The sequence below is a fragment of the Tamandua tetradactyla genome, chromosome 4 (genome assembly GCF_023851605.1).
Source record: "Tamandua tetradactyla isolate mTamTet1 chromosome 4, mTamTet1.pri, whole genome shotgun sequence".
Taxonomy (NCBI): domain Eukaryota; kingdom Metazoa; phylum Chordata; class Mammalia; order Pilosa; family Myrmecophagidae; genus Tamandua; species Tamandua tetradactyla.
This window is the reverse complement of record NC_135330.1, coordinates 79436200-79463829: the sequence shown is the minus strand read 5'-3', so window position 1 is coordinate 79463829 and position 27630 is coordinate 79436200. Positions and strand designations below refer to the sequence as shown.

Here is a 27630-nt window from a genome sequence, read left to right as displayed (position 1 = left end):
AACAAGTCCTGATGAAATTCAGGGTTTCTCTCTCAAGTGAGAAGGCACATGGCGAACACGGTCAGGGTTCCTCTCTCATCTGGAAGGGCACATGACAAACACAGCATCATCTGCTGGCTTTCTCTCCTGGCTTCCTGTTTCCTGAAGCTCCCCGGGAGGTGTTTTCCTTCTTCATCTCCATAAGCGCTGGCTGATGGACTCTCTGCTTCGTGGTGCTGCAGCATTCTCTGCTCTCTCTGAATCATTTTCATTCTCCAAAATGTTCTCTCTTTTATAGGACTCCAGAAACTTATCAAGACCCACCCAAATGGGTGGAGACATGTCGTCACCTAATCCAGTTTAACAACCACTCTTGACTAAATCACATCATCCAGGGAGATGATCTGATGACAGTTTCAAACATGCAGTATTGAATAGGGATGATTCTGCCTTTACGAAATGAGATTTAGATGAAAACATGGCTTTTCTAGGGAACATACAGCCTTTCAAACCAGCACACAGGGCAACTATTATTCATTTCTCAGGGATATTTGGTATTTCCTGGGACTGTTCCAGGCAAACTGGAATGTGGAGACAGGCTAGAATAAATTAATCAGTTTACCCAAGATCACAGAACGGCAGCATAATCCAAGATTTCAAGTCAGATCTCTTTGCCTCAGAAGCCCATGTTTGGAATCTCCTTCCTGCAGTCTTTCTAGAAGCCTCTCTTGATAGTGTGGTTAATCATTCGAACTTGGAAATACTGGGTTTATCTAGCAACATAATTGCTCATCAAGCATAAGCGTTCTTGGAAAGCCCCGTGAAGGAAGCAGAACATAAATAGAGGCTGACTAACATGCCCACCATTTGTAGAAGAGGTGGGAAGTAGGCTGTAGACTTTAGCTATGTTTATTTGGTGACAGATGGGGGAACTGTAACTTTCAGTACTTTTCTCCGCAGTGCTCTATCTCACTGAGTTGCTTTCCCTGGGAGTCATATCCTTGGAAATCATCCATGAACCTGTAAAAGGGCCAAAAATATAAGAACTGCAAACATTGTGCCCTGCTTTTTCCAGGTCTCTTTAGATTTCCAGGAAAACTTGCTTTGTCACTGTGGTGACAAAGCGACTGATGTAAGCAAGTGACTTTTTTTGATCTTCACTCAGTGTTTCTCTATTTGCTTGGCTCTTCCTGAGATGACCATTTTTTTTTCAATGATGCAGCCACTGCTCCTGTTGAGTGATAGCCAGAGCTATTGCTGGCTGCAGAAAATTAAGTCACAGCAAGGAAATATCTGTGAATACTGCTATTAACAATAGCTATTGTTTATTGAAGGATTGCAATGGGCCAGACACTGCTTTAGTTGCTTTGTATTTGTTAACTCATTTAATCCTAACAGCAAGCCTGTGGGGTAGATACCATCATTATTCTTATTTTACAGTTAAGGGAAACAGCACACAGAGGCTGGTAACTTGCCCAAACTCTCACAGATAGTCAGTGCCAGAGCTGGGTCCTAAAGTTAGGGCTGGCTGATTGTGAAGTGTTCCAATTACACTATACAAATGGTATTACTTTTCCATTCCATTCCATTACAAAGGCATTACAATCACCATGGAATTACTTGGAAATAATCAGTGTTGGGCATTTATCTTGTTGTCCTATTAGGTTTGTTGTCCCCAAATCCCCTAGAGACTATATTATGATCAAATTGAATGAGATTGGTGATTTTGGGGTTTCTGTTTCTGTTTCCTCCGACATCCTCAGAATATGCCTGTGAAAATATCTGGGGGTGCTCTGATAAACACTTTTCTATGTGTGGGCCAAGTGAGGCCCGTCTAGTCTCTCAGCATGGCTGCTAATCTAATTGAGGATACAAGATTGACCCCCTGTCTCTCTGTGATTACTTCTCAGTTATGCCCGCATTTGAAGATTTTGGAAGTTGATAAGCTGGGCCATCTTTCTCATTTACATTCTTCCAGTTGATGAGGTAGATTGTCTAAGTTTTATGATTATACGTGTTTTCCATGGAACTTTGCCAAGCTTTTTCTGGTGGAATTTTGCTTTCTTTTTTTTTTTTCAATTTGTTCATTCATTCAACCAACATTTATTAAGTATACAAGACATAGTACTAGGCTGTGGGGAAACAAGGTTGTTTTTTTTTTTTATTAATTAAAAAAAATTAACTAACACAACATTTAGAAATCATTCTATTCTACATATGCAATCAGTAATTCTTAATATCATCACATAAATGTATGATCATCATTTCCTAGTACATTTGCATCGATTTAGAAAAAGAAATAGCAAGACAACAGAAAAAGAAATAAAATGATAATATAGAGAAAAAAATAAAAATAAAAAATACAAAAAATATATATTAAAAAAACAAAACAAAACAACAACAAAAAAAACTATAGCTCAGATGCAGCTTCATTCAGTGTTTTAGCATAATTACATTACAATTAGGTAGTATTGTGCTGTCCATTTTTGAGTTTTTCAATGTGGACCTTTTTCTATTAAAATTTTTTCTGGGTGGGCCACAGTGCCTCAGCAGGCGGAGTTCTTGCCTGCCATGTGGGAGACCCGGGTTCGATTCCCGGTGCGTGCCCATGCAAAAAAACCAAAAAACCAAAACCAAAACCAAAAGAATTTTCTTCTGAATTGGCACTCCTGCTGCAGGCGCGTGTGCAGGTGAAGCTGGTCCCCTGAGGGACAGAGAGGAGAGGGTGGCTGTCCTCTTTCTGTTCAGGAATAGCACTTTGTTGGACCTTCTCAAGCACAAGGGAAAGACTTTTGCAGAATGTTATAAACCAGGGTGATTGTTTACATTGGCCATGTTTCAGAAGTGCCTCTGACTTTAATATGAGTGGTTTGGTATCAGGTTTTATATTCCAGTGGGCATATTTTTTTTTAAACATTGGGCTTTCCCTAAGGTTGAAACAGCCAAGATCTTATCTCTTCTTTGTGTTCATTGTTGACAGTGAGCACAGGACACCTAAGACACTGACCAACTCACAGATTGTCCCCAGATAGAAAAGGGCTGGATTTTCATTAGACTGTAAAACTAGAAGAGCTGATCCACAGACAAGCAGAAGCAAACGGCATTAGCAAGTTGTACTCTAAAACAGCACAAGACAGGTCTGTAAAATGCTATTGCCAAGTACCCCCCAGGAAAAGAAATGAAGTAATTTTCCTCATGTTTAATCTTTTTAGCAATCCTTGGGCTGGGGAAGAAAAATAAAATGAAAATTGTATTTATAGGCCTGGAAAAAATAGGGGAGGATTATCTCCCTCATGCAACCAACTTCTAAACCTGAAATTGTATTTCTTCCAGACTAATATTTTCGTTTATCTTTGATCATTATAAATGATCCTCTCTTTTTCTTTCTTTTTAAAGTCCTGGTTGAGAAAGCAGTTGGCCGTGTGTGCCATTGGAGCTTAAGTGGACTTATTTATTGAAAAATACTCAAAAGTAAAAATTCTAAAGTGCTTCCCATCGCACTCGTTTGAATCCAGCAAGATTGTTGCATGTAACTTGTCTGTGTAGAATTATGGGCAGAGTCAAGTAACCCCCTCTGGCTTCAGACTTAACTTTCCATATCCATTAGTGCCAAATGCATTTGCTTACTCAGATTTTCACTTGAATCAGATTATTTTTTTCTTTTTCTTTTTGGGTGATTCAAGATTAGGAGGGGATCTTGAAGAAACTCTAAGGAGAGGGGTCTGAGAAAAGGCCATGCCTGATGGAGGGAAGGTGGCCAGGTCTAAGAGATGATTTCACAGTGAAATTGCTAGAGAAGTTTTTAGCAGCAAAAGACTCAAAGCACAGTATGGATTTATAACTGCCTCATCGATAAAGGAGAAAGGATTTCAGCAATGGAAAACTACTGTTAGAGTCAGCTTAGGCAAAGTCTTTCTAGACACTGGAGAGTGGTAGCTAACACCTCTTTTTCTTGTTTTTCTTCCAGTGTCTCATGTCATACCTTCCTGAGGCGTTGAAGCCTAAATTGGAACTCTGGAGCAGGGAGCTTGGTGATTCATTTTATTAGTAGTAGTAACTACTACTAAATAAATTATTAACAATAATAAAACAATCACTAACATTTAGGATTTTATGGTGCAAAGCACTTTCTCATTCATTATCTCATCTGAGATAATGACCCTTCTGTCACAATACTGCTGTTTATGCTGCCCTAGAGAAGACTTTCAATGCACTCATTCGCAGATCAAAGGAAGGGTTTTCCCAGCTCTGGGGAGTGGTGGTTAAGTGAATCTCCAAGGGTATTGGTCTGACCACCCTGGAGAACACAGGAGAACAGGATGATAGAGGAAGAAATCAAAGAGAGAACAATGGATTTGGTTCCATTATGTGAACAAGCTTTGCTTCTCCCACATATATTTTTAACTGAACTCTTGGGAGCTTAGGGAGGTGGTTGGATGATCACATGGCCTTTAAATTCTGTATCATGTTTAAACCATAAAGCTGCTTCCTAAGACATTTGTATTGTGAAATGTCGAATTTTTGGCATGTATCGTGTTTGTCAAACGCAGTTATGTAAGCTGTGAACTTTCCAGCACGGCCTCCCCTTGTCTAGCCATTGGTGAAAAGGTTCATAGGAGAAAACCCACTCACTCAGAAGCCAGATTGTGCTCAGTTTCCAGAGTTGTGAAGAGCCACCCAAAAAAGAAACACGGACAAAGGGAAATGACTGAATCGTAAAAACATACTAGGACATATGGTAAGTTCTTAATATTTTTGGACTATCGGGAAGAGAGAGAGGCTTTTTCAGGAAGTAGATTGATCATAAATTGCCAATGAGTTCAGGTGGGGAACAGTCAAACCACGTATGTGTCTTAGAGACGATGCATCAGCTGATTAACTGCACTGTTCTCACCCTCCCTCCCCAAAATCGTTCAACAGCTTTTTTTTGAATAAATCAGCTCCTCAGCAAAGCTTTGATGGTGGATTAGGGAATAGAATGAGTGGTTTAAAACCCTAAACTGAAGAAAGAATTAGGTAGTGATTTGGGAAGTGACTACCTGCTGGCTGACTGGTGTTGGAGTTTAATGGAAAAAGAATTACGGTAAAGCAGAAGGTTTTTTTTTTGAAAGAGACCAAAGCCTATGTTTTCTCATCTGCCACTCAAAAATAAAATCCTAGTAGCTCTTGGGTGCACAGTTCCAAGTAGCAGAAGGTAGAGATGAGTTCTTCTGTGGTTTAACTCCAGCCACTCCCACCAGCCACAATGAACCTGGGAACCATGTAAAAAGGGAAGCTGCAGCAGATCTTATGCTTTAATGGTTAATGCTAAACCAATACCCTTAAGTATTCCTTCAGATCTGAAACAATCTTGTGTCTTACCCTCCCTGTCGCTAACATAGCTGCCCAACACTGAGTGTTTGTCATCACCCTTTGGATTGATATACTGATAGGGACTGTTGGGCTCTTTCTCAGTGTCTGTTCCCATACTATTCCTTCCGGCTGCCTTGGTTGTCAGGTCTCCTACCTGGTTGCTGATCCAGCCTGTAGCCCCTCCCACCAACCCAAGTCCATCCCATTTAGTGGGAACTACAACTCTGGTATTCCAAATCCAAGGAGGTTTCTGTCAGTGTGCTCCTCCCCATCCACTGTAATGGGGAAAGAGGAGAAAATGAAGGCAACTATCTATTTCTAAATGAGAGGCAGAGAGGAAAGTTACAACAGAAAGCATCTCCTTTCTGGTCGCAGTTATTTGGTCTGTTTATTGCCTACATAATAACAAATAAGGATTCATTGATTCGCCTTGGTGAGAGGCCCATATCATGTTCTCTGAGCACACTTGGTAACGAAAAAAGTTGGTTCCAATGAAGAGAGACAAAATAGTAAAAAAAAAAATAGGCATGCTTTGACAACTCCAAACTACCATCTTATCAGTGAGAAAAAAATTTCTGAGTAATGCTTTGCCTCGGTGGAACTGGAAGCCTTAATTAAGTGACTGCTTGTATTAAAAATACAAATACAAACGCACAACGATGATTACTGAACAAAGATGGATTTGGATTGGCACTGGTCAGTTAGAGGAGGATCAATAATGATGAAGCAATGCTTCCCAGCACATGATCAACTTGAGCTACGTTTTAAAAAGACTGGTATGATTTGGCAAGCATAAGGCCTCATGCACAATCTAAAAATCGATTCCATATTCTCATGCCTTTTACAGGGTGTTCTCACTAAACGTGGCGTGGTGTATTTATTTTCAGGCAAAATTCAATTCAAACGCAGAAATAATTGAAAACACCATTTTGAATGACGTGTTTCTAAAAACTGATTTCAAAAAAAATCTCGACTGGGCTCTTGCCATATTCGCCTCCTTTACTGAAGGAGTCACTTCTGACGACTAAGATTTATTTTGCTATCTGAGACACTTTGCGATTCCCTTTAAGAGTGTGCATATGTACTGAATTAAGCGATGGTTACCTTAATCCCCTAAACCAACAAGCCAGTCACTTGACAAATGCCTGATTCTGTTTCCTTCAATACTTATAGTTTCCTTGTAGCAAAATGAGGATACACCCATCAAAAATTGACCTATGATGCATTCAGTAGAATATCTTTGCACCGAGCCACTCAAGGCCTCAAGGAACACGTTAAGAATTAATGCCTTACTATCATCCCAGATGGGACGATTATTGCCCAAACCACTATCTTATCAATGAGAAAAAAGTCCTGAGTAATCTTTTGCCTCAGTGGAACTGGAAGGCATAATTAAGTGATTGCCTATATTGAAAGTTTCGTCGTCTTGCCTTCTGGTAAGCTTTGGGAAGGAAGATCCTGGGGCTCTTAAGCTAATCCTCTAGGCTCTTGAAGGGAGAGAAGCAGAGTGCTCATGAATCTTGTAATTATCCAGTCGCTCCTGCTAGAAACCACAGATTTAACCATGACTTCTTCCTCTCCAACATTCATCCTGACCAATTCAATTCTGCTACTCCTGCCTTCTCACTGGCCTTTAAAGTCATCCTTCTCATCTGCACTGACATTGTCTCTGTCATTTCTTACCTACATGACTGGAATTATCTTCAAGGTGGATTCTCTTCTCTTTCCAATCCATTATCCACATTGTTGTCCAAATTAACTTCCTACAAAGCCAATCTCTTTCAAAGCCATCAAGGACTCCTTATCTCCTTCAGAGAATGCTGTGATATTCAGAATAAATATCAAATTCTTCAGTAAATCATATTAAATCCTTCATGGTCCTTTCCCTGACTTTCAGTTCTAATTTTCTGCCACTTAAGTTCATGTTCTCTTTCATAAAAGCCTTATGGTACTAATGTGCTTGTCCCCTAAAAGAGTCTGTTTCCTATGAAATGCCTCTTACTCCTGCCCATCTCTTCTGCCTAATTACTCCTACTTGTCTTTAGTAATCAACTCAAGCCTGAATCCCTTTGAGGACATTTTCCTGCCCATTCCAATTATGAGAAAGTGCTCCTCTTCTATGCTTCTCCTCTGTGCTCCCTCAAAAGTCTGCCTACCATCTAGCATAATAGTTTCACACTTTTTTTGGTAATTGTACACCTCCTGCCTGTGTCTTCCTAGGGACTTTACCTGGCTTAAAAAGAGAACTTGGGTCTTGTTAGCCTCCTATAGTGCCTAGCATTTAACACAGTAAATATATATGCCATGGATGAATAGAAGGTTTCCAGAATGAGTCTCTGCCAGTTTCCATGAGATAAGGAGTTTCCCCCCATGTTTATGTCTTCTACTGGACAGGCCCAACTTCCTCTGGCATTTGTTTGGAGCTAGGTCATGGGAACAGAGGCTCTCTTAACCCCACCCTGGTTTGAAAAGCTGGAGCCAGAGTTTATTCCATAACGATTCTGGGTCTCTGCAGACTTCAAGGATTTTCACTGAAATATTACCAATTACTTGATTAGGGCTTTGCGAATTTCAAAATACTTTCACAAATGATATATATTTTCATCCTTGCTTTAGACCTATGAGAACAGTTAAGCAGATACATTTATAGTCCAGATTTTAGAGATAGGAAAGATGAGGCTCAGAAGAGTTGCTCAACCTACTTGAGTGCAATCCCTTAGCAGGGGTTGTGTATTAGTTTTCTATTGCTGTGTAACACATTACTACTAATTTAGCAACCTAAAAGAACATACTCATTTATTATCTCACAGATTCAGTGGGACAGAGTCCATGCATGGATTAGCTGGGTCCTTGGTTTAGGGTCTCAAAAGGCTGAACTCATGGTGTCACCTAATTTGGGTTCTCATCTGGAGCTTGGAGTTCTCTCTCCCAAACTCATTCAGGTGGTTTGCAGAATTCAATTCCTTGTGGCTACAGGAAATTAGTCCCCATTTTTCTTGCTTGCTTTTGGCTGAGGATTGTTGTCAGCATCTGGAGGCTGATCTTAGGTGCGAACCACATGGTTCACTTACAATATGGCACCTTACTTCTTCAAAGCCAGCAGGAGACACTCTCTGTAGTCTGTTACAATGGAATCTTATGTAATACAGCTAATAAAGGAAGTGACTATCCCATAATATTCACAAGTTTTATCCACATTCAATGGAAAGGGATCATCAAGAGCAGATATATGAGAGTCAGGGATTTTGGAGCCTGTCTTAGAATTCTGCCTACCACAGGCTCGCTGTCATCATTGCGTTAAAATGCTAAGTATCTACTAGCTTTCTATTCATAGCACTTACCACTGAAAGGTTGCCATAGGCTCTGTGGTTTGAGCTTAGATAATTTATGCTGAAAAGGAATCATTATTGTGTGTACTGTGGGCAGCTTTTGTACTGAGCAATTATGGTCAGTTGGATTTAGTGACCTGTGAGGTAGAGAATTCTAAAAGCTATCTTAACTCTTCTGTGCCTAGTAACATCTGAGCTACACATCCCAAATATCCCTAAAATTAATGTTCAGGAGCAGCTGGAATTTTCAGTTTTCTTTATGCAGACTTTAGCTGAAGAAACCCAGGCATTCACTGCAATGGACCTCTGGAATGAAGACATCTGCCAGATGGTTAGTTAAGTATGTTGATATCAAATTGGATTGTCACCCATGGAGTCTGAGTTGAGTAGAAAGGCCTCTGTGCATCTAAGTCCTGTGTTCTGACTGGGAGGCATTTGGGTGTTTATCCTTTTGCCTCTGGGCAATTTATGCCTTCTTCACTTTTATGGGTGAAAAATCCCTGTTGCTTGCTGTTCAGAGGTCACTTTTTAAAAGTCTATCTAAGTATATGTTTCTGTTTTCATTCTGGTGTGATGATGGGAAAGAGCAATAACATGGGGCATTTGGAGGTGCTTACCCTTGGTCTGGGCCTACAGGTACATGAATATGGAGTAAGGCGTAAGTTGCTGCTTTTTCCAAAGTTCAACTAAGACATTTTGCTTAGAGAAAGCCAGTGTAGCTATTGTTTGATTTCTTTCATTAGGAAACTCACCAAATGTGTTGGCCCTAAATTCTCTACTTCTTTAAGCCAGCTGGAAAGCACCGTAAGTTGTAAGGAAACACTAACCTACCAAACTAGTCATGAAAAAATCTATATATGAACTCTCTCTTAACCTAATTCATTCTATCTGGGCTCTTTGTTCCACCTTTAATCAAGTTTTATTTATTTTCTTAGAAAAATGGAGTCTTTGAGTACTTGCTCTCAGTTGACACTACCTTCTAAGGTGACACCCACTAGATCCTAAGAACTCTTAGGCATCCGTGACAGTTCAGTGTTAGTATGACACTGCACTCAGTGTACAGGCTCTGAAGGATGATGCAAGTCACACAGTGCAGCTCTGGAAATTTGGGATTGGGATGCTTCTGACTTGGCATGTCTTTCTTAAAATATATATTAAGAAACAGTTTACTGAGAAAGTCAACAGTGATTATAAGTGAGATAAATACCTAATATTTATTGGATACTAATTATGCCAGGTGATCTGCCCTGCAGTTTTCACGCACTACTTCATTTAAATCTCATATCCTCTATAGAAGTAGGGACAAATGCTTCCTTAATTTCATGTTACATTTCTACCACCTAAGGGAACAAACTTTTCAAGTATGCCCATGCACTTGTGAAGCCAAATAAATTTTGGTATGATATTTAGAAAATATCGTTGGCTATTCATCACAGAGGGTCTTTGAAGATCTTATTTGCTATAATGTACACCGTAGGCTACAAGATCACTTCAGAAGTTGTTTGGGACAACATTCTGCTATTGAGTTATTTCTAATCTCTATGTTGATAAGTTGTATTTGATCCTTTCCAAACTCATATAATATTCCCTTCTCTTCAACCAACTATCAGAGAGGCTCCAGAGATACTCATGTGGAGAATTGGATGGGGTTCTGAGGTCTCGGGTCTAGTCTTTCTCTGATGAATTCCTATGAAGAATATCTGAATATCAGATGATCGTCCAACCTCCATTGAAATAACAGAGAGAGTAGAGTAGTCTATTTCATCAGAAAGCCCTTATTTGTCTTAAACTGAAATTTGCCCTTCTATATAACAATCATAAACATCTTTATAATCCTTGGCCTGAACTTTTGCTCTTCTGTTATCAAATATTCTGTTTCTAAGATTAGATCCCATTTCACCTGAACCCCCCAGTTGCATCAATCCATGCTTACCTCTGAGAAAACATCTCAAAACCCAAGTTCTTTTGATGGCTTGTCAGTGACAGCTGTGTCTATGTGAAGGAGAGCACATTGTGTCATGTGAGCCCTCTTTAAAACAAGTTTAGAGGCCAGGATTTCAAACTATTTCACTTTAACCTTTTACAGTAAGTTAGGGGGTTTTGCCTTTAAGCTGAGAGTGGAAATAAAGGGAGGGGTGTGGGGGTGATGGGAGGGTGGGGGTGTGGGGTGTGGGGTGTTAAAGTCCAGGAGGTGATGCATTGAGTTGGAAGGATTTATGTATCTATTTGAGGAATGGAGGAAGCCCACTGAATCCAAAAATTCCTACCAAACAAATGGTTATTTCCTAGTCAGGGGTGACAACAGCAGGATTGCTTCAACAAATGAATCCACTGGGAAGCACTCCTAGCCCCACAACTTGTTATTTCTCTACAGGGTGGGCTTACACAGCTGGATTTGTGTTGTGCAATGAGTTGGTCAATTCAGGGAGATGAGAACTGGTGGCTTCCACCAGGAGTATCCCAAAGGTCACATTCAGGCATGAAATGCCACACATTCATTTACATAATATTTGCATTCAATTTGCAAACATTTGGTTGTCAGCATATATTTCCTGTTAATTCTTGTCCAACCATTTTAACTGGTGAAGGATTCACATCCTAAAGCACAACCAGAAGTGCAAGTGTGTGTGTGTATATGAATACTGGAGTGGATGCTGAGGGAAGTGGAACACACAAAATAATGGGAGGGTCAGTCAAAAATCTAGAAGGAAGTTTAGTGAAAACAAAAGTGGTTTAGGAAGTAGATCTGAATTTTAGACAGAGCTATTCTACAATCAGCTGCGAGATCTTCAAAACACCACTTCTCGTTAGGGCGTGTCTATCTTTTTTCATTTGTAAACTATGAGAATACGAGGATTGAACAAGAAAGACTCTGAGGTTTCTTCCAATGCTAACATGTTAGAAATAAGTTTTGTCTTAAAGGAGTCATAGGTTCTGGCAAATTAAGATAATTCAGGCAACTCAAATGATCCAAGGGATGGATAATAGGACCTAAATTTGGGAAACTGTTAACCCCTAATAACAGTTTACATAGGCAGAACTTTATTTCTCACGTCCCTTAATTTTCTGTCATTCACTTTTTCTCCTAACTTCTTCTTGTCCTATGTTTCTTTTGCCTTTTTCTTCTTCTTCTTCTTTTTAAATATTTTTACTGAGACCATGGCATCTGCAGATATTACTTGGCTTTCTTTGTGTGGTCAAGGTGTTGGAATGAAGTTAATTAGAAAACTTTTAAATGTGCCTGCTTTGCTGTGATTGAGGTTTATTTGTTTTATCTCTAGCTTAAGCTGCTTCCTTTTTTGTAGTTATATATAGAGGCCTAAGTCAGTGAGAGCCCTTTCTGTTCTACCTTTTTGAATATAAAATTATTGCATTAGAAGAAGAAAACAAAGCATATCCAAGATTAGTAGGGCTTCCAAGAGTGAAATCATCATTCCACCAAACAAAGCCAGTTGGGTGTGTTTGTACTCATAGCACTTGTGCCTATTAGTTTTTTTAATTCATGTGTGGGTGAAAGCTCTACAGGATTTTTACTACAGTTATTTATATATATTTAAAAATCCATCAAAATTTCACTGAACTAATAAACCCAAGGCAGACATACTGTAGGATTTGTGAGGTAATCAATGGAACTCCTCAAAAATTCCATCCTGTTTTTCAGGCAGCCCATGGTGGTCAAAAATTGTTCAGCACTCATGTATGAGAATAGAGCTTTAGATACATAAAACCTTGCTTCAAGAAAGAACAGACTAGCTCATTGGATGATTAATATTCAGTTCCAGGAAGGGGAAAATTCCAGCCCAAATGCATCATTTCATTCCTTGATGCAGTGAAATTAAAAAAGGAAAAACCCTTTTGTCTGATAACACAATTCCTTACTTATACCAGGATATAGGACCCTCAAGAAATCTTGGGAGTTAAAGAAAGAAAGTTATGGACCCCAGAGTGTTAGCAATGCTATTCAGTAGACAAAGAATGTGTGGTTTCTAATCATTACTAAGGACTAACACATTAGCATGGAAACCTGCAAGTGTAGCAAGGAAGGCACTATAACATTTTCTAGTTCCTTGTTGTAGAACTTTAGAATTTGGATTCAGAATGCCTTGCACTAGATCTTAGCATAGTGAATTCAAAGCTTATTCACACTATCATGAATTTGTCATTGTTTGATATGCATGAATATTGCGTTCTTGACAAGACTGCAGACTACTGGAAAGCGACTACAAGTTTTATTCTTGTTTCTTGTTTGCATGGCTGCTGATTTAGTTGTCTCTGGGCTCTGAGAGGTTCGGAGTTAAGAAATTGGGGTGCTGTTTGTTGGTTAGATTCCCAGACCTCTGCAAGTATAGGCAAGTTAGCACCAGCAGCTGTGGAAGAGACTGGAAAGTTCCCCAGAACAAGGAAGAAGACTGGGGTGGGGAAAGAAAAAACTTTCCTGCTTGAGGCATCATTATCTTAGTGAGCTTTGGACCTTAAAAAAAGAAAAAGAAGGAAGGAAGGAAAGAAAGGAAAGGAAGGAAAAGAAGGAAGGAAGGAGTGAGGGAGGAAGAAAGGAAGGAAGGAAGCTGAGAGAGAGAGAGAGAGAGAGAGAGAAAGAAACTAAGAAACTTCCATAATTGATAGGTGGGTAAATGCCTAGGCCATTTTCTACCTTCCTATTTCCCTGAGAACCAGGGAGCATATTTTCTTTTTAAAAAATATCTATCCTACTTGACTGTCCTCTACTTCTCACCAATTTCCAGTAGCACATCCCCTATGGAAAATGGTAAACAAACCTTGGGGTAAAAGTAGCTATTTTCCTCCACGGAAAGGAGAGGAGCCTCCTGGGAAGATCGAGGACCCTCTGAAACCCACCTCTGTTCAGGAACTTGTCTACAAACCACTTGAATAGGACTTGAAACTCAAAAACCTAAATACAGAACAGACACCGGGAATATATTTTTTCTCTCTCTGAGAATAACAAATAGTTGGAACAGAATTTCAGGCCCAACTGTAAGCAGCACAGAAGCAATTAAATGTTGCCTTAGGAAAAAGAGCTTATTGGAAAGAAATGGCCTCGTGGCCTCTGCTGACCTCCTGTTCCCTGTGTTTCTTACTTTCAGATGAATAATGAGTGAATTTGAGACCACTATACACCAGGGCATAGCTCTTTCTCCTTTTTATGCTCAGCATTTGCTGCTTCCATATGCTAGAGTAATTCTCCAAACATTTTGCCTGGTGTATTAACTGGCCATTCTGGGTGGGAAGGGAATGTTAGGCTTATAAAACAGCCGATAAAAGAGGCTTGCACTGTGCCTAAATACAGCACACGCTTCCAAAATTGATCTTAGCAAATGGGATTACTTTGGTGCTGTCAACTTTTAAAGCAAAGCTAGGTTGATCCCTGCAGCTGTGTCCAGGAATTTGCAAATGTGTAAGTTACAGAGCAGAGACAATGCTCATGGCTAATTGAGGGTGTAAACTGCTATCCATGACTTCTCACCCTGTAAAGAGTAGATCGCCTAGATGTTCCTTCTAAGTGAGCTGGGTGGGGCCCACAGACTTCTGTGATTTAACAGCCCCAGTGCCAAGAGATCAGTTTCCCGAGATGCTAGGTCCTCAGATTCCAGCTGTGACAGAATCACGTAAGATAGAAGGAATCAGTTTGTCTTCCTCACTGCAGCACTGCTTACTTCCATGGGCAGAAATGATAATCCCTGTCATCCAAAGACCTCTTCCAGTAAATTAGATTCCTTCGAATTTCCAATCTGCTTGTTGTCTCAAAAGAGCAGAGCATTGATCTTTTCTTCTGCTCCTCAAAAATGAAAAATATTATGAACAATGTGTTGGTATACAGGTCAACCAGCCCATGAAGCATCCTGCCCTGCTAGTTCTTAGGCCATGATGCAAACAGAGTAAAGCCACAGAGCCAGATATAATTTCCATTGTTTGGGAAGTTGGTTTTGTCACTGTCCAACATGTATTTAATTAGCTATTATCCAAATTTAATCATTGAGGGTTTTTTTTTTTTTTTTTTTTTTTGGCTTATGATACTGGCTGAAGTTCAGGGCAGCACAATCTAGCTAGAGTCAGATTCCATTCTCTTGAAACTGTCTCAACATTTCAATGCTATTTTCTATAGAGATTAACCTCTTCAAGGTTGGAATTTGCTCACTTTGTCTAAATTAACCCTTCCAGAGGGTTTTCATAATTTGTTGAGCACCATGTCTGGAAACATGGGTAGTTATGCGCTTGACAATTCATCCTGGCTACTTATGTTGTTTTTGTTTTGTTAAAAAAAAAAAAAAAGCCAGATCAAAACAGTTGAGTGGTTGTCCAAAGTCATAGAATAAATCTGCTTTTGAGCTGATAAGAGACACCAGGTTTCCCACATTTTCACATTTGCCAAATGCTGAGCTGATTGGATTGAGCAGTAAAAAGTTGAACCAGACGGAGTTGTTTGCTAAGAGATGGCCAGCAAGGCAGCAGGCTGTGCCTCCGCTCTAGAAAGTAGTAATACAACTGAGTAGCAGGATCCATAATGGTTATTTGTGCAGGAGGGCAACCAAGAATTTTTCTGAGTTGCACCGGAAATCTAAAGTCTGAAGGAAAAGCTTTGTTGAGAGCTTGAACTCATTACAGACGAGACAAAGGGACCAGTGACATTGTTCACTTATTCATGTTCTTGCTGATATGGCTCATGGGTTTTGTTTCAGTCACGCTTGTGAAAACCTGGATCCCAGGACACTTTGAGAGTGTCACCAAACCCTGACCAAACCCTACTGAAGTTGATTTCCCTTCGTGCTTCTGAATGCAGATCACTTTGGATCATAGGGATCATTATAAAGCAAGCATGCTGGAAAAGTTGACTTCAGTCTGAAGATCTTGATTGCAATTCAGTTGAAAATTGAGAAGGTTCTTTTGCTCCCCACATCTTGGCACAACAAAGTACAGGGGAGCAAGTAGCGTCATTTTCACATTTTTTCCAACTCCTTTGTTAATGGGGCTGTCATCTTGTTGGAAGCTCTTTGGCTCTGACAGAAGAGTGAATGGAAGGCTTGAGAGATCATTTTGCATTTCTAATTTAGCTCAGTTAGCTGAGTGCTATGTTGAGATTTTGTGTTTGATAGTGGTTAGTGAATTTGGTGGGTGCCTCTCACCATTTGCTTTCTTCTTACTTAAACTTTCTTCACCTCTGTCTCCAGGCTGAAGTGCCCTATGCATACATTCGAGGTGACTCCATGGATGACAGTGAGTCAGCTTCAGCCAAGCAGGAGGAGGGCTGAAATATATTTCAGTCTTCTATAGATTAAAATTAATCAAGTCTAAGAGATGATGTTTTCTATTTTTGTTTATTTTATCTTTACAATAAAACGATGTTTATGGATCAGTGGCAGACCGAGTATTTACTTACCGAATATTTTAGTGCCAGCCCCCATGCCTTATTTCCCCCTTAGGGGGACACACTGAGGGTGACTCGAACACATAGAAGAAGGGTCTCTTGTGGAAAGGGAGAAGAACCCTGAAATTATGAATCTTGACACTCACATAGGAACTGCTGCACAGCTGTCATTCCTTCCCTCCTGAGAGAAGGAAAGAGACTTTGGCTCTCAAATGAAAACTAAAGAAAACAAAAAAAAAAAGGAGGGAAGGGAGAGGTCTCTAAGTTGTTGCAGTCCTTTGGAATGTAAGCAAATGACTCTGGGGGAATACAAACTTGTAATTCTCTATGGGATCATTTATTATCTTTGACTTCCAAGTCTTGTTTGTCATTCACTCTTGCTTTAACCCAGATTGCTCAAAAAAGTTTTGACCATGCAAAAACTTAAAAATATGATATGTTGCTTTCTGACACTAAGGAGTGCAATTACAGAGTCCAGAGGTGTCACAGGGAACGGGCAGGCAGACGTTCAGAAGTCAAAGTGTCAGAAGGAACAAGGATTCATGAACTCTGGTGCCAGGGAAAAACTGTTTTCTCTTTGTGTCTGTTGGGAGTGGATGGCCCTAGGTCAGGGTATGTTAATAAAGTTAGTGGCCTCTTGGGAAATACTGGCCTGATTAGGATATAAAGAGTAAGAATTATCTGGTAATTAGTTCTGATGATGGCAGGCAGTCGTGTGTGAGTTAGTTGAGAGACTATGGGATTTAGAATTAGAAGAGAAAAGAAAGGGAACTAGGATTTGCTATAACAATGACATAACAGACGACACAACCAACCTATGTTCTTATGTTCTTTCACACACCCACAGACCCTGTTTTCTGGTAAGAAAACCAAGGTCCCTATCGATTAATGACCTTCATACAGATATAGTGAAACATATTAAAGCTGATATTTAGAACACGTCTTTCCAATTCCAGACTTCAGGATCATGACTGTTACATTCTATCATGCTGAGTCTAAGTGCTCGGTTATACACTTATACACACTTAACCCATATGTCTTAGTTTCCTCACCTGTAAAACAGTGTTACTTAAAAATCATACATTGGTCTGGCTTTTTGTTAGGCAGCTTACTAACTTGTAAGCAATGTACTTGCAAATATTTTATGAATAATATACAAATGGTAGAGTCGTTTTTACTGTTAATCACATACAGGAAAATATTGTTATGATTTTAGTGTTTCAGGGTTGAGTTATACTTAGTTTTTTTTTTTTTCTTTTTCTCAAGGGCAGGCACAAGGAATCGAACCCGGGTCTCTGGCTTGGCTGACGAGAACTCTGCCTGCTGAGCCATCGTGGCCCCGCCACGTATTTAGTTTTATGCCATTATACTTAATGCACCAACAAGCATCTTGGTTTATTTCTTCCCTTTCTCCTATTTAAATATTTTCTTATATGAGGTCAAACTGAGATCCAGAGAGAATAAGTATTTGGCCAAGATCCTACAGTAGGGTATTTTTTTTTTTTTGCCTCACATTATTTAAGACTCACCTAGAGATTTGGACTAGACATTGTTCTGTTTAAGAGTGAAGCTTGGGGGAGGCTCCTTAAAAAATTCTCTCTGTGGGCTGGTGGCTTATATTCAGCTATTGCTCTCCCACTTGAATGCTTAGGTAGAGATAGAAGATCAACTATACTTTCAAATTTGGGAGTGGGAGGAATCACACTGGAATAAAGAATCACATTGGAATAAAGGAGGAAGAAGCTTCTGGTGAGGATCCCTTTGAACTGATGGAGTGAAGATGCTGATCCTCTTGCAACATCGTACAGCCTTGGCTGTGGAGACAAAAATTAATTCATAAGTAATGCTGTTGAATGGATGGGGGAAGACCCAAGGGAGCTGGGAGAGGAGCATGCAAGGAAGTGCTTTTCATAAATTAAAAAAGAGAAGATACTTTGTCACATGGTGGGTTTTCTATTAAGCCCACGGCATAATTTGTTTCAGCTCACTTTTCTGGCACCCAGTTGACTCTCTCCCTCCCCATCTCTAGGGGCTGGAAGAGATTCCAATTTACAGAAATCACGTGGAGTCTCTTCAGAGTCATCCCAAGAAACTGACGAAAAAGAAAAATCTGGAGTAGTTCTCTTGCTGGCTTTATAAAAGGCATGAAACACGAAGACTTTCCCAAGTACTTAATTGACCTCCGGCTGTGGTCTGAAATTGAGAACCTGGGGCAGAGGGAAAACTAATTGTTTTTGGAGATGGATTTTGTAGACCAAGATGGCAGTGGGGGAAGGCAAGGTGCTGGTGTCACGCTGCAACTTCTATATGCAGAAACCCTTAAGACAAAGGTTGGATCTCTTCAATATGTGTGACTGTTTTTTAGGCTTTTAATATTTTAAACTTTATACTTAATTACAATGTTGTCTATTATTACTTAAGCTCCATTTGGCAGGTAATTTTTTTTTTAAATGAGAACCATATAGGTTTATTTCTGATTATGTCAAGAAATGTTTAATAAATGGTTGGAAGTAGGGCAGTAGAAACAGTAATAAAATTCAAATTCCTCACTATGACCCACAAGTGTCTTGGTGATGTGAGCCTGGTTCTCTCTAATCTCATCTCCCAACTCCTCCTTTCCTCCCTGCTCTTGACCTCACACTGACCTCCTTGCTGTCTCTCACACTCTATACTTCCCACTTTGGAACTCTTTTTCTCCATGTCTTCATCTTATTAACTACTGCTCCTTCAGTTCATGGTTCCATGGAGTCCTTTTTAGATAACTTTCCTGGATCACTTATCCAAAGTTGACTTAATCTGTCCCCAGTCACTCTCTTTTCCATTACCCTGGTTTATTTTCTTCTTAGTGACTTTCATGTGTTATTTTATTTACATGTTTATTACCTGTGTTTTCCACCAGAATGTGAAGTCTTTGAGGGCACTGCCCTTGTCTGTCTTACTTGGTGCTATATTTATAGTGACTAGAATAGTGCCTGGCACACTGTAAATATTAATGTATAGGCAGGCAATGAATAGTTATTGACCCCCAAATCTTCAGCAGACACTACTGTACTCAAGGAATTTTGGGTAGAATGAAGGAGGAAGCTGAGTTTTTAAATTTGTTTCAATGTTGTATAGATGAATTGCAACTCAAGGGAAAACATGCTGGAGGGAAAGGTGACAGGACACTGTAAGCCCTTAGGCATCTGCAAAAATCTTATGGATGCATTGGGACTTCTACAGGGAATGCAGTGAAAGTTTCAGCTCCTTTGATCCAGGGTCTTAAGGATCATTTGAGTTACATATATGTACGTACATGTGAACACAGAATATCCAAGCAAGACTAAACCTTATACTTTTGTTTTGATAACCCAAGCAAAGACTAATATACTTTCTCATTCATGTTTTTTTTAATTAGGGAGATTGTAGTTTTACAGAGAAATCATGCATAAAATACAAAGTTTTCATATGCCACCCTATTGCTATCACTTTGCATTAGTATGGTGCATTTGTTACAATTCATGAAAGAATATTTTTATAATTGTACTATTAACTATAGTCCATGGTTTACATTAGTTTTCAATGTTTTGTACAATCCTATGTTTTTTAAGTCATAGTAACTTATACACAACCTAAAATTGCCCCTTATAATCATATTTAAATGATTATACATACCACATTTTATGTATCCATTTATCAGTTTATGGATATCAACTTGGGTTGGTTCCATCTGTATTGGCAATTGTTAATAACGCCACTCTGAACATTGGTGTGCAAATATCTGTTCAAGTCCTTGCTTTCAATTCTTTTGGGTATATACTTAGCAGTGGATTGCCAGGTCATACAGTGATTGTATACTTAACTTTCTGGGGAATCGCCAGACTGTTTTCCACAATGGCTACACCATTTTTCTTCCCCAGTAACAAAGAATGAGTGTTCCTGTTTCTCTGCATCCTCTACAACACTTGTAAGTTTTTTTTTAACAGTAACCATTCTAGTTGGTATGGAATGATATCTAGCTGTGGTTTTGATTTGCATTTCTCTAATGGCTGATGATATTGAGCATCTTTTCATGAACTTTTAGGCCATTTGTATATTTTCTTTAGAGAAATGTCTATTAGAATCTTTTGCCCATTTTTAAGTTGGGTTGTTCATCTTTTTATTGTTGAGTTACAGGCTTTCTTTATATATTCTGGATATGAAACCCTTATCAGATATGTGGTTTTGAAATATTTCCTCCCATTGTTTGGGTTATCTACTCTCATCATAAAGTAATTTGATGTAAAGAAAGTTTCTGGTTTCAATGAGGTCTCCTTTGTCTATTTTTTGTTGTTGTTGCTTGTGATTTAGGTAAAAAGAACCTAACCCAAGGTCCTGAAGATGCTTTCTTTTGTTTTCTTCTAGGAGTTTTATAGTTGGTTCTTATATTTGAGTCTTTGATCCATTTTGAGTTGATTTTTGTATATGGTGTGAGGAAGGGGTCCACTTTCACTCTTGTGCATATGGACATACAGTTTTCCCAGCAGCATTTGCTGAAGAGACTATTTTTTTCCCAATTGAGTGGACTTGGCACCTTTGTAAAAAATTAGTTGGCCAGAAATGTGAGGGTTGATTTCCGAAGGCTCAACCCAATTCCGGTGTTCTCTATGTCTGTCCTTGTAACAGTACCATTTTTTTTTTCCCAGTTACCGTTTCTTTGGAATACATTTGCAGATTGGGTAGTGTAAGTCTTAAAATTTCACTCTTCTTTTTCAAGATGGCTTTGACTATTTGGAGCACTTGCCCTCCCATATAATTTTGATGATTGGCTTTTCCATTTTTGCAAAGAAGACTGTTGAAATTTTAATTGGGATTGTGTTGAATCTGTAAATTTGCTTTGGGTAGAATTGACATCTTAGCGATATTTAATCTTCTAATACATTGACACAGAATGTAAATTTATTTAAGACTTCCCTGATTTCTTTTAGCAATGTTTTGTAATTTTCTTGTTTACAAGTCCTTTATATCCTTGGTTAGATTTAGTACTAGATATTTGATTCTTCTAGTTGCTATTGTAAATGAAATCTTTTCTTGATTTCCTTTTCAGATTGTTAATTAATAGCATATAGAAACACTGTGGATTTTCAGGTGTTGATCTTGTACCCCATCACTTTGAATTTTGTTTATTAGTTCTAGTAGCTTTGCTCTGGATTTTTCTAAATATAGGATCATGTCATCTGCAAATAATGAAAATTTTACTTCTTCCTCTCCAATTTGGATGCCCTTATTTCTTTTTATTGCCTAATTGCCCTGGTTAAAACTTCCAGTACAGTGTTGAATAACAACGTTGACAATAGGCATCCTTGTTTTGTTCCTGATCTTAGATGGAAATCTTTCAGTCTTTCATTACTGAATATGACACTAGCTGTGGTTTTATTTTATATCACGTTGAAGAAGTGTACTTCTATTGCTAGTTTTCTAAGTGTTTTCAACAGGAAGAGTTGCAGGATTTTGTCAAATGCCTTTTATGCATCAATTGAGATGATCATATATTTTTCCCTTCTTTTTACTGACATGGTGTATTGCATTAATTGCTTTCCTTATGTTAAATCACCCTGCATACCTGGGACAAATCCCATTTGATCATGGTTTTTAATTCTTTCACTGTGCTGTTGTATTTGGTTTCCTACTCTTCTGTTGAGGATTTTTGCATCTATATTCATAAAGCATATCGGTCTGCAATTTTCTTTTCTTGGGTATCTTTATCTGACTTTGGTGTGAGTGTGATGTCAGTTTCATAGAATGAGTTAGAGAGTGTTCAATCCTCCTCAATTTTTGGAAGACTTTGAGCAGGATTGGTATTAAGTCTTCTTGGACTGTTTGGCAAGATCACCATTTGAAACCATCTGGTCCTGAGCTTTTCTTTGTTGGGAGCGTTTTGAGTTATTGGTTTCTTCTCTTTACTAGTTATTGGTTTTTTTTGAGATCTTCTATTTCTTCTTGAGTCAACATGGGTAGTTTGTGTGTTTCTAAGAATTTATCCATTTCATTTAAGTTATCTAATTTACTGTTGTATGACTGTTCATAGTATCCTTTTTTTTTTTTTTTTTGACATCGGCAGGCTCTGGGAATTGAGCCCAGGGTCCAGCATGACAGGTGAGAATTCTGCCACTGAGCCACCATTGCATCTCCCTGTAGTATCCTTTTATAGTCCTCTTTACTTCTGTGGGATCAGTAGTAATATCCCCACTTTCCATTTCTGATTTTAGTTTTTGTGTCCTGTGTTTTTTTCTTTGACAGTCTAGTTAAAGGTTTTTCAATTTTATTGATCTTTTCAAAGAAACAAAATTTGGTTTTATTGATTTTCTCTATTTTCCTCATTCATTTCTGCCCTCCAGTTTTAAAACCATGAAAGTGGATAAAAGAGGTTGTTACTAATGTTCTGTTATGCAAAATATTATTATATTGGTAGATTGTGTCTTAACATGATTGAATAAAACTTATCATGTGGCTTATGTATTCAAAGAATACACTACACTTATGCTATTTTAACCCTGGAAGGTATATCTGTTCTCCACTCCCCATCTCTGAAATTCAGGCTTGTTCTCTAGTATATCATAGCAGAACTTAGTGCCCAAAACCACCTTTTGGATTCCCTCATGCCAACTCAATATCCTGTCTGTTTGGACCATAACCAGCTATCTTCATGAATTGCCACTGCTTCACTATTTTGGCATTTGTCAACAGATCATGTTCATGGAGCTTTACCAGCTGAGTCCTTTTCCCATTTATTTTATTCCAACAGAGGCAACATTTGGGACCTATTTTCAGCCTTAGTCTTCATGTTCTACTGTTCTTTCCCCTTGGGTAGTTCTCCTGATGTCAGTGTTGCCCTCCAGATTTTCACTGCTCTATGTTCCATTGCCTAAACTATAGACTGAAAGTGCACTTTGACCTGAGACCATGCTTAGAATTTGCTTCCCACCTGTCCTTGTAAATATTTCTAGAGATCAGAAAACCTGGGCTCTGGCACGACACTGTCACATCATGTGACCATGGATAAAGAAACAAAAGAAGGAGAAAGTCTGTAAGAGTTATTGAGTGTATACCATGTTCTAGGATGTTATCCCCATTTTACAGATAAGGAAATGTGGTTCAGAGGAGTTGAGGTCACATGGGTAATTGGTGACAGTTCTAGAATTAAAACCTAGATCTGTTTTCTTGACCTCTGTTTTGTCTTTTGTAGTACAATTCATTTTTATACCTCAATTAATTTAATCACAAATCATATAACCTCTCTTGGTCTTACTTTCTTCTTGTAAAATGAAAAGAGTTGAACTGGAGGATGCCTAAACTTGTCTCTAATTCTAAGGTTTGTGAATTTTGAGACTTTGTTCTCTACCTTTCTGTGGTTTACCATCTCCTAATCTATCAAATCCTCTCCATATCTTTCAAAATGCAAAGCAGGAAACAAAACCACTCTGGGTATTTTAGGCAGAAAATGATTTAATACAAGGAATTAGGTGCTCACTGAATTGTTGAAAGGACTGAAGGAGTGGGAGTCAAGGACCCAGCACAGAGCTTTTCAGGAGCTGAAGCTTCAACATCAGGAAACCGCTCTCCACTGCTGCTTTGCCTACTGCTGTGACCATAACTGCCCCTGGATACCCTCAAGGCTGGTGACTAGACTTTGGAACATGGCATATGGCCAGTCAAAGATCCTCTTAAGAGTCATGTGTCCATGAACCTGGTTTGCAGCAGGTACATCTGCAAGATAATAGCATCTTTTCTTTTCCTCCAATCTCAGGCAAGTGCCTCTAAATGATAGAACCTAATTCATATCGATAACCCTGCTTGCCAGAGAGTCTGGGAAACGCAGATTTTTGCTCTCTATCCTCTGCAGAACAAGGAAGAACAATTGAGTACCAAAACACAGTAATTGCCCCACTCCTTTGATATCTTAATGTTATCTTTCTTCCACTTAGCCTGCTGCAGCCCATCTCTGAGACTCTGGTCTCCTGTCCTGCTGCTATCCAGTTTCCTTCAGAGAAAACTCCTATAGAGCTCAATTGCAACGCATGATTTTTTTTTTCATAAAGGAATAACATGTTCACTGATAGGAGAACAGAAAATTCCAGTATTTGGAATAATGCTGTAACCTCATATTGTCAACAGAATAGCAGAAAAAGGATTTGGAATGTGATAATTGATAAATAGGATTGATCATATTAGCTGTACGAAATTTCTAAAAAAAATCCATGTTTTCCCATTAGACTGGCATTCTAGATATAAAGAACTCAGTGGAAGGTAGGCTTCCTTCTTTGGTCAAGAAGCATGCATTTCTGATAAGGTCATGTGGGATGCGTAAACAGTGAACAATTGCCCTAGCCTCTGGGAAAAAAAAATGCTGATTGTGCAATTGAGTGTGGCCTGAAAGAACTTGTCCATGTGGAAGACACAGGCCCTGCTCTTAACCACTTTTCCCTTTGCACAGACTTATTCTCCAGCAGGCCACAAGTACAGCATGTTAATTCAAACTTTTCAAAACCATGAAACCACTGAATATCTCAATATCCACGTATGGACTCTCATTTGCCTACTCTGTGTTAACAGAGAAACATTTGGTTTTAAACAAGACTTTATTTTAAGGGGGAAAAGTGTATAGGATTACATTTGAAAATGCAATTACTGCAAAGATAAACCATATGTTATAGTCTTTGTTTTACCTCCTTCTCACTGAGGTCTCCTTTCAAGGGTTCATTTGGAGGTGTATGGAAATTTCACTGCTGTAACCAAGCTGGGTAAGCTGACCATAACTTACTCATCAGTCATATGTCTTCTCATCTTGATGTAGTTATTGCTGAAGTGTCTTATAGTCGAGTGATATAGTCTGACTAAAAAAGAGCACAAAATATTGAGTCAGAGATAGTGAGTCTGGGTGTCCACATCAGGCTCCCTTCACCACTGTCATCTGACAAAGAGGCTGGATGAAGAAAGGTTGTCACAAATACGTGGAGACCTAGGAAAGGAGTGGGAGGCACGGTGGAATGGGTGAAGATAGAAAGTTGAGGTGAAAGCAAGCTATGTTTTTGGTTCATTTGACTTTAGGTTGGATGAGTCATGTCCATGTCATGGCACAATAATGAAGAGAGTATAAAATAGCCAGATTGAGCTCTCAAAGATGCTAAAATCCGTTATAAGTCAGTCAGTATTTTACAAATGCTAATTCTGACTTTCAGTAAGCAGAATTAATAACCGTCTCCCAGAGAGGGTAAAAATAAAGAAGCAACAATTAGCTGTGCTACCACTTTCTGCTTGTCATGAACTTCCTATATGGTTAAGTTAGATATGCACAACTCTTGGGTACTTTTGGTAGATGAAAGTAATTATCTAAAATGTTCAAGGTTCATGAAGGATGCTATCCTCACACAACTTTGCTGCAAGTTCATAAGATTTTGACCAAATTTCATCACAGGTGGATATTTCATCACAGGTAGATATTTTTAAACAACTGTTTATGATGAACAAGTCAGCACAATCCAGTGTGTTCTGTAGGCTCAATGCAGTCCTTGTTCTTTCTTCTTTTGGTAGCTCTGACCAGTATCCTGTAAGAAAGGTTAACCCAAGGAAAATGAAACAGGATTCCAGAGGTAGGCTAATGTTACTTGTTTAGCAGACAGACAGAAATCATTCTAAACCAGCAGCTGGTGCTAAACCAGCAGCTCGTGATGGGACTATTGCAAGGAAAAATTGTGAAAGACTTTTAAATGCACCAAAAGATTATTACACATTTTTAGTAGAAAACTATGCATTGTTTAACACACAGCCTTTTTGTATTTCTGATTCCAAGGGCCTGTACTTTCATTGTCTTTGAGCTATTTTACTATTCTGTAGTTGTAAGTAAATTCACAAAAAACTGATGACAACGCAAATAATGCTTGTCTATACACATGCAACTTCTAGTGGAAGTTCAGTTAACTTTCCTGCCTTATTGTGAAAGCAGCCAGTTTTGCACCTATTAAGAAAATTCATTTCAGCGTTACTGATGGGTTTATACATTTGTCTAGTCTTTGATTTCTCTTTTGAACCAACTGTTAACATCTTTTCTAGGTTCCTCATTAATTAATGCAGTAAGTGAAATATTTGGCATGTGTTCATTTTATATTGTAGAAAAGTATGATTTTACTTTTTATTTTTATTTCCTTTTTTCATGGGCAGGCACTGGGAATCGAACCCAGGTCTCTGGCATGGCAGGTGAGAACTCTGCCTGCCAAGCCATGTGGCCCACCTTACTTTTATTTTTGAATTATTCTTTAAATCTTTAAGGAATCAAGCCCCCACTGACAACCCTGAGGTTGTAGGATTTGGGCTGGCTAGATCGATGTCTATTATTCATCTAAGAGCAAGGAGTGAACTCCAATTTACGTATTAAAGTATCTTTCACTTAATAAAATATTTCACTTAATCTGTATAGCTTGAATATATTTGAATTTCGCTATTAAGAGCCCACTTGTAACATTCATCATTCTAAATAATGATTGTGAGATTCTAACATGTATTATGATAATTAGCAAAGCTTCAGGTATTGATCATATCAATCAAGATATGAATAATAAAAGTGTTTGTAGTAGCCACGTACAGCCCTTCTGATGTAATATTAATTGATTACCTTCTAGTGCCAGATTTTCAGTCAGAGTAATTAGCTGCCCTTAGAGCTGAAGCTTAAATTAAGTAAAATATTTATAACATCATAATGTTTATGTTGAAATATTTTAAGTTACAAACATCATGACACTGATTTTTAAAGACATTAAAAAAACTTTGAAAGTTGAAAGTCTCACATTCTATTAGAACATTAGTTCATGTAATCATCAAACATAGAGTAATTTGGCATTTACATCAGCTAGCATGAAAAGTTGAAATATTTCAGTTGGGTTGAAATGAGTTCTGATGACTTGAAGATCGTACAGCTAGCCACAGAACTCAGAAAAACATTTAGATATGAAACTATAAGAGCAGAATATATTTTTCGAAGAGGAAAAGGAAAAAAATATACCAAATAGCTAGCAGTTTGCATATAATAATAGTCCTTTGCGTGTAATAGCACTGCTAAGCATTTCAAATTGAGTTTATAACCCAACAGTGTGAGCCCAAAGAGCAAAAACAGTCAAATTTCAAGCCAATTAAACTAAGATCAGATGTAATAATTAAGACAGGTCCATCTTCAGTGAACATTTTTGATGTGACAGGAGAAAACTCTTAAAGGACATAGGAGTAATGGGAGAGAGTATTCAGCTCAAAAAATATTTTCTACTTTCCTAAAGCCACAGAGAAACATTTGAATTTGTGGGGAGTTTCCTACCCAAAGCCATAGAAAAGAGTTCATTTGAATTTAAGAAGGACCTCACCTCTTATAGGTTCAACATTGTATGGAATTATGCAATGAAAATAGAAACAGGGTAGCATTTGCAAAAGCAGTAAATATTCTGTCAAAAATATGACAGATATGATGGTTAAGTTTCATGTGTCAACTCTGTTGGGATATATGTCTTCAGTTATTTGGTCAAGCAGGCACTGGCCTGATTGTCACTGTGAAAGTATTCTGTAGATTTAAATCGTTAGTGGGTTGAT

The 27630-nt window shown here is 38.6% G+C and overlaps 1 long non-coding RNA gene across 4 annotated transcripts in view; it reads left to right on the top strand.

Moving 5' to 3' along the window:
- Positions 1–4581: 4581 nt before the first annotated feature.
- The window catches only part of LOC143681101 (uncharacterized), a 57044-nt gene continuing 33995 nt past the window's right edge, over positions 4582–27630 (top strand). For all 4 annotated transcript variants that reach the window (XR_013174362.1, XR_013174359.1, XR_013174360.1 and 1 more), the window contains exon 1: positions 4582–4717. This is a non-coding gene — a long non-coding RNA (uncharacterized LOC143681101). The remainder of the gene's footprint in view (positions 4718–27630) is intronic.